Here is an 8,267-nt window from a genome sequence, read left to right on the forward strand (position 1 = left end):
TTTTTTTAAACACGAAAATTTGGTTTTTTATATTTTGGAAATTAGTTTTTGTTTTTTTGGGTTGTTTATTGATGTTTTTATTTTAAGAATAGAATACAAAAGATTAACCAAAAAAAAAAAAAAAAATTGTGTTTTATATTTTGGATAGTTTTTTACGCTTTTTAAGGAGTATGTAAATTTTTTTATTGATGTTTTTATTTTAAGAATATAATACAAAAGACAGTGAACAAAGAGTTTAAAACAATCAACCAGTTTGTGAGGCATCATGTATTAGTAGAACTATATTTATCTTTAGAGTTATCATATATGAATAACTTATTTTGTGTAAGCATAGGTGTTTTGGATCACCACTATTTAACTCATACCTGTTCTAAAAAAGTCTTGGCATTTTGAATTGTTGTTGACACAAAAAGAGTCAAGACAAACCTTAAAATTATTTCAATATTGTACCTTGGACATATAATAGTTCCCAATCAAAATATATATGTCGAAGGTCCAAAATAAATATATTAAAAAATAACTTCAAATATAAAATACAATATATATATATATATATATATATATATATATATATATATATATATATATATATATATATATATATATATATAGTGAAATAATTGAGAATCATATGCTTTCTAAATAGCATTTGAGAAACACATGCTTTTTGAATAAAATTTCTTTCAAATTTCTCTTTACAATTAAAAAAACACGTGTGTTTTTCATATGCAAATGACACGTACATGTCGTTTTTATAGACTAAGTTGGAAGAACTTCCTCAAACCCAATTTAAAAGAAAACTCTGTCCAAAAAACAATTATCTTTCTCCGAACTCCCAGCTCTATTTCAAATCCATTATGGTTATGAACCAATTAATTTGATAGAAAACCTATACTTAATAATAAATTTTGAAGAGAATTCATGTTGAATCGTTCATTTATTATAGACCAGCTCAAGCATGTACTACATCATGAGAATTAAATCACTTGTTTATCATATTTAATGTGTTTATAACTAGAGTATTAATGTTTTTGGCCTTGCGCTTCTAAAATTGTTACGGAAAATAAGATAATAATTCCGACATGTTGCATCTTGTAAACTTAATTAGTCGTGCTTTTAGAGTTGATGCATGCATCCATGGCATTGTAATTTGTACACGAGTTATGGATGATTTAGATGCGTAATTGTAATTAAAATGATGCTTTATAGTTTTCGGGTCATTCTTGGTGGTTGATTCCTTATGAGCATTTTTCTTTGAAATATGCAACTTCAAGGAGAATCAAGTTTTTTTTTTTTTTTTTTTTTTTGACATGTCCACACAAGAGGGGGTAGGGGGGATTCAAACTAGTGACCTTCGCTTCATAAGGCATGGTTTCTAGCCGATTGAGCTATCTCTTGGGGACGAGAATCAAGTTTTCAAAACATGTCAATGCATCTTTGAAAAAATGCCACATATATAATTGGGAAATTAAGTATACCACCTTGTGAATTGTTTTTGTTAGAACAATTTCCTTATGCCAAATACATGACTAAGTTGCAAAAATGTAAACGATGACTTTGATGTTGAAGTCAATAATGTTTGGGAAAGGAAATATTAATGCTCTGACCAAGAGTTTTGAACTAGGGACTAGAAGTTCATTTTACCTTTGTTTCATTCCAATGTATTTGTCTTCGTATCACATTTCAAATTTTGCGTGGGAGTACCCCATGATAGCCTATGTACGTTTAAGCACCCATTATCCCTTAAATTAGGAGTATATTCCATGCATGCCGTGGATGAGCACGATTATTATCCTTGGAGCACACTTTACTAGCATAGGAGTGGAACTCCTACTACAAGATTCAAATCCAAAATGCATGAAATCTTCATCGCTCATCGTTTTGATAATCTCCATATTAGATTCTAATCCCATTGCGAATTATTACCTTAAAATTGTTGAGGAAAATTGAGTGAAAAACTAAAAAAAAATCAATGCGACTTTGAGGGGCGTGTGAATACTATCTTTAAGGTGAGAATTGTCCCCAATCAAAAGAGGTTGTTGCTAACTTAAATCTCAATGGCATGCAGAGCCAACTATTCGGGGCTCAACAATTTTTTTGAATGAATGAAAAATAAATAAATAAAAATTAATTAACAAATATTAAAAAATATAGCTAACAAAATAAATAAACAATTCAACAAATTTTAATTATTATTTAAAACATATAAAAAATAGGATGGTAAATTTTTTTTTTTTTTAAAAAAAAAGACTTCCTTAAGCAAGGATTTAAATTTGTTAAACCTATTTGTCACAAGCTTGTTTAAAATTTAAGTGGCGCTTAAATTTAAAGTCTCATCTCTCCTTGCTCTTCCCATCTTTTATCTAAGGGTGCAAAAATAATGCGTACACATGTCACCAAGTGATTGGGTGATAGCATATTGTAAATAAGTGAAAAAAATGAGTGGGGCCCACCAGAGATATTTTGTCCCAAACAATTACAATTATATATTTCATATATACAATTAAAATAGGTAACAGAAAATATATATTCACAAGTAATTAATTTTAAAAAAATTAATCAACATGTATAAGTGTAATTACTAATAGAAATCTTTTAAGAAATACTAGGAAAGAATTTTTTGCTAAACGGCAAATTCTGGTTCTCTTTCTCTGATTTATTTTATTTTATTTTTTATTTGTCAAATAGCAGTCTGATTTGTCAAATTGCAGTATAGGTTGTATTGTACAGCATGACTCTGTTTGGCAAAGGCCAAATACTATTCCTAAAAAATTCAACTTCAAATATTCTTATTTTTTATATCACATTAATCATTTATTATGACTATTTAAATAAAAAAATCACTACAAACCTTTTTTTTTTTTTTCACTTTTTTGTACAAAATATTATTACTTTTTATCACGTCAATCAATTTTTGCTAAAAAAAATTAAAAGCGCTTTTAAGTGTTCAAAAAGCTTAAAAATGACCAAAACGTATTTTTGTCAAAAGCTTAAAAATGAAGTTTTTACCTATGAGCTGTTTTTGACTTAAAAATTCTATTTCTCAAAGATAATCCTAAACAAACTCTTAATAACACAATTTTCCAAATTACAAAGTGGTAGAGTTTTTTGTTGTACGCAAAGTGGCAGAGATTAACTGTAAGAGCATTCACATTAGCTTACAAAATCCATAAAAACCTCTTACATCGGATTATGTTAAAAAAAAAAAGTAAAATACATTTTTAAGTCATTTGTGAATTGTGAACGGTGTACCGCTACACGTGGCTTACGGATGCTTTTATTTTTTAATACAATTTAATGTTCTCTTTCTTACCAGACCGTTTCCTTTGCCCATCAGTCGCTACCAAATACAACATCAGTGCTGATTTTTGTCTGACTTTTTAGTTTTGATTTCGTACGTTTGATTTTCGTCTCTGCTCGTTCGTCTGATTTTCGTCTTGTTCGTTTGATTTTCATCCAGTGGGTGTTCGCGATTTCGTCTGATTTTCATCTCTTCCCGTCACTACCGAACAGATCTTGCGCATACATGCGATGAAAGGAGTGCACAAAATTGGAGAACCATGAATAATGAATTTTGTCCTATTGTGAAAATACATAAATAGCATACTAAAATAAATAATTCAAAAGATTTTATATGCTTCGGTCTATGATTTTATGTGGTTCTACCTCCACACGATAAATCCTTAAGTGCTACATTTGCCCTTATTCAATGGATGAGTTTACAATACAAAATGCTCTATTTAATAGAGCTTACATAATAAATATAATCTTAATCAAATTCCTTAATTGAAGGTGATTCAATTAAAGTTAAGTTAATCTAATTTTCATAAAAAATAATATAATCCTCATCAAATCTCTAGCTTTATGGTCATTCAAATATACTATAACAATCCCAACATAGCTTTGCTTTAATCTTTTATTCTACTGGAGGGGGTATGGGACATGAAACAGGCTGTGACTATGAGAGATGTTCAATTCAAACAACACATTCAACGAATCCAAATTTTTGTCTCTTTGTTCTAAACTGGAGTTAATTTTAAAGATTAGTGACCTGTACTTGCTCAAAAGAAAAATTATTGTCTTAGAAAAATTATGTTGAAAAAATAAAGAAAGAAATACGATTTTTAAAAAAGAAATAAAGATAGAATCAATAAAGAATAAATAAATAAAATATTTAAATGATATAGAAAAAAAAAAAAAAAAAAAATTGGGTCGTCTCTGCTTGCGGGTATAGGCTTGTTAAACCGAACAACTTAAATCTGGGTATCGTATATGATTGCCTAATCTTTGTTATTTTGCATTTCTTCTTATTTTTAGCATCTCACAGATCTTGAGTAATAAGATAAATTTCTTAACAGTTTTAGTCTTCTAACACACACAGATCTGTTAGTAGAGGCGTAGAGGTCTTTATTACTTCTTCCATATATTTGTGTAAGTAGGAAATATAAAATAGGCAACATCTCACTTATCTCATTGATGATAGATAAGTCTTTTTTTGCGATTTTATATCCATCAGCCTCTTTAAGTCATTTGTTTCAACTTGCAGAGTAAGCATCTGGTGGTGTTTACAGTTGAAGGAATATCAACTTCTTGTGGTATACTTGATTTTGCAAGGTTCCAAGGGAATGTGGACATTTCAGGTCCCTTGAGTTTAATGAGCCCCCTCTTCTTTTTGAGAAATCACTTCATGCTATTAATTGTATTTTTGAGAATATTTTTGTTGTCCCATGACTGAAATTGTCTGAGAGAAATATTCATATATTTTTGCTATATATATTTTTGTTATCTCAAAAGCTTAAACTTAATTATAAGAAGAGATAAATTTAATCACTTAATCATTACTTTAACACTTCCCCTTGAGGGATGATTTGACAGAGTCAATGTTCGATCTCATGGCCTTTGGCTCTGATACTATGTTAAATTACCAGTTATTCCAAAAGCTTAAGTTTAATTATAAGAAGAGATAAATTTAATCACTTAATCATTATTTTAAAAATGTTTAACAACATGTAGCATTATATTAAAACATATGAATTTAGTTTTCTGATTTCATTTCTTACAACTCATTACATTTAAATGCTAGAATGCTACATAATGATTATGGAAGCTTGCCCTTCATGTGGAGTCGAGTAAGACTAGATATTTTGGTTGAAACTGATTTCATAATTACATTCTGTCACCATTCTTTGAATTTTTCTCAATTTCTTTAGTTGGGGCTCATTGTATTCTTCTTAAGTTGATATTTCGTAATTACATTCTAACCCCATTCTTGGAAATATGTCTTCCATTTGTGAAAGTTCAAAATTATTATTTGCACCTGTCTACGTGCTTTAGGGATTTTGAGGTGGAAACTATCGGTTTGAAGGAGATATCAAGATTATAATTGTCATTATACCCAATTTTTAGTAAACAACGTTAATTTATGTCTTTTACACAGTAAATCACATAAAAATTTAATGTGGTTTACATAATAAACGACAATTTTTAATGACTTTTACAATGGAAACAAGTGACATTAACCCATTTGCGTCGTTTCAGTATGAAACGACATAAATAAGCGTCATTTAAGGCTAAAAGGACAAAAAAATTTCTCAGCCCTCGATGTGACTGCCCAACTGAAACAATATCTCTAAAACGACATCAAGTTGTTGGTGACGTTCTTTCATAATTAGCCTTAGTTATAAAATGACATTAAATGGCTTTATTTTTTTTTATTTTTTTGTGTAGTGTGCATAAGATAGGATAATATGCAATCAGAAGTATACATGTAAACAGTAATACAAATGCTCAATGTTCATTAATAAATCATGGAATAACTAATAGTATTCAATTACAGCAAAAAATTCATACAACCAATTGTAGTTTAGGACACTAGTCTCAATAATGACATTATGATCTACTATCCAATCACGCACTTTCCTTGAATCAATGCACACCTCACACACATCAAACCCAAAGCTTTCTAGGGTAACCTTAAATATTTAACCATTGTTTTAACATTCTATGCCTCCAAACCTTTTAAATAAACAACTTTTTAAATTGTTTGTTGGCTTCCATATTCAAAAATAAAAGTTCATGAATGTCAACAATATTATCTCCAAATGACAAGAATTGGTCCAATCCAATATGCAATATTCACAAAGCAGAGGATTATTAGTCAAGAATGAAGAATAGAAACATATCTTCTCAAACTTAAAATCCAATTTTCTTGGTCAATTATGAGAAAATACAATCAAACATGAAAAAAGTTATGAAATAAGAGAGATCTCTTAAATCAAACAAACATTTATTTGTTACACAAAAATACTAAGCATCTTTACACTATCAACTATATATGAGAAAACTAATTTCCTCCTTCATCAGGGATATAATAAATGAAAAGACTCGAATATAAATTAATTTGCATTTAAAGTTGAGATGATTGACTTGAGTCATTTGATTCGTTTGAATTCTTACCACCATCTTTTACGGTACTCTCTAATGATGATAGGAAAGGCTTGGAAGGCATTTGTAGGCATTCAACTTCTCCTTCAAGTATTTGTACGACTTTGTTCATTGAAGGGCGATCACTAGGCTTCATCTGAATACACCATAATGCAACAATGATCATTTTCTTGCTTATTTTCTTTTCTTCCTCTGTGGCATCTTCAATTTCTACGTCATTTCCGTTGTGCACTTGGTCATAGACCCAAGTAGGGAAGTATATTTGGCTTGACTGTTCTGCAAATGCATTTAAGTTCTTTCTTCTAATGGCCATTTTCATCAACAACATTCCAAAATTACAAACATCAGCTTTGTATGAAACGCCTCCAATGTTTTTGTAGAACAACTCAGGAGCCATGTATCCCAATGTCCCTCTTGCAGTAGTCAGAGAAACAATGCTGTCATTTGCTGGATACAATTTTGCTAGTCCAAAGTCAGAAACCTTGGGAGTAAAATTATCATCAAGAAGAATGTTGTGAGGCTTGATATCAAAGTGTAAAATCTGCATGTCACATCCTTGATGTAAATATTCAATCCCACGAGCCACTCCTAGAGCTATATCATACATTTGATTATAGCTTAGGAGCGTGCATACTTTTGGAGAAAATATGTATTTATTCAAGGAACCATTAGGCATGAACTCATATACAAGAGCCCGTTTTGATCCTTCAACGCAAAAACCAATGAGTTGCACTACATTAATATGGTGAATCCTTCCAATGGTTGCAACTTCACTTATAAAATCTTGTCCATTAGCTTTGGACTTGCCTAACATCTTTATGGCCACAAGACGGCCACTTCGAAGCGTTCCTTTAAATACAGTGTCATAACCTCCTTCACCCAATTTGTCCTTGAAACCTTCGGTAATCTTCTTAATTTCGGAATAAGAGTACCTTATTGGCATGAGGTTATTGTGACTCGGTAGAAATTCTTCAACAACATCATACATTGATAAATGCCTCCTCTGCCATTTATATATCAAGAATGCAATCACAAATGGAGTCCCCAATATCATTTTCGGTGCTTGGAATAGTCCTGTGGATGAACATCACCAAAATAAGTTGTAAGCCGGCACATGTTATAACTCATTTAATTTTCCTTTTAGATCATTGTTAAGTACAATACTTGTTATCTTTTTAAGGTAATAATTAATATTTTCATTTTGGCTGCAAGTTTAATTCATGCTTTATAGTGTGAAGAATAATATGCTAAATGGGGAAAATATTAAAGAAGATCAAAGGAGAGAAGGTTCTTACCGTAATCTATGGTCAAGTATGTCAGTAATTTGATTGGAATATCTGCAAGAAATATGAAAAAAAAAATTAATTAATTAATAAAATTGCATAAACAAATTTAACCATTTCTATGTCATTGTCTCATTTGAGATTGAAACCCCACCTAGGTAATATAGCGGATCATAATCTCGTCCATTTGATACTGTTTTGACAAAGAAAAGAAAAACATGCATCAGTGTTTAGAAACATAAAATTAAAACTTAGCATTTCTTTTATCGTAATTTTTTAATGTAAACTTTAGTAATAACATCACATTGCAAGAAAATCAAAAATCAAAAGAGAAGGTTCTTACAGTAGTAAATTGGTAGTCTTGCTATGTCCGCAATCCCTACAACATGAAGAAAAAGAAAACATTAATTAATCGAAAAGGTGACTCGAATAACTTTAAAAGTCTATGACCTAGTAAAATGGCATAAACAACTTTCCACTAGGGGCCATGCTTAACAATAAAGATAAATAACTCTATAAACTTCTAGATTTCAAACTATA

General features: G+C 30.1%; 1 pseudogene; it reads right to left on the minus strand.

Annotated features, from left to right (window-relative positions):
- Nucleotides 1-6,263: 6,263 nt before the first annotated feature.
- On the minus strand, nt 6,264-7,513 carry LOC148587193 (rust resistance kinase Lr10 pseudogene; annotated as a pseudogene).
- Nucleotides 7,514-8,267: the final 754 nt, after the last annotated feature.

Source organism: Corylus avellana, chromosome 2 (assembly GCF_965113065.1).
Source record: "Corylus avellana chromosome 2, dhCorAvel1.hap1.2, whole genome shotgun sequence".
NCBI lineage: Eukaryota > Viridiplantae > Streptophyta > Magnoliopsida > Fagales > Betulaceae > Corylus > Corylus avellana.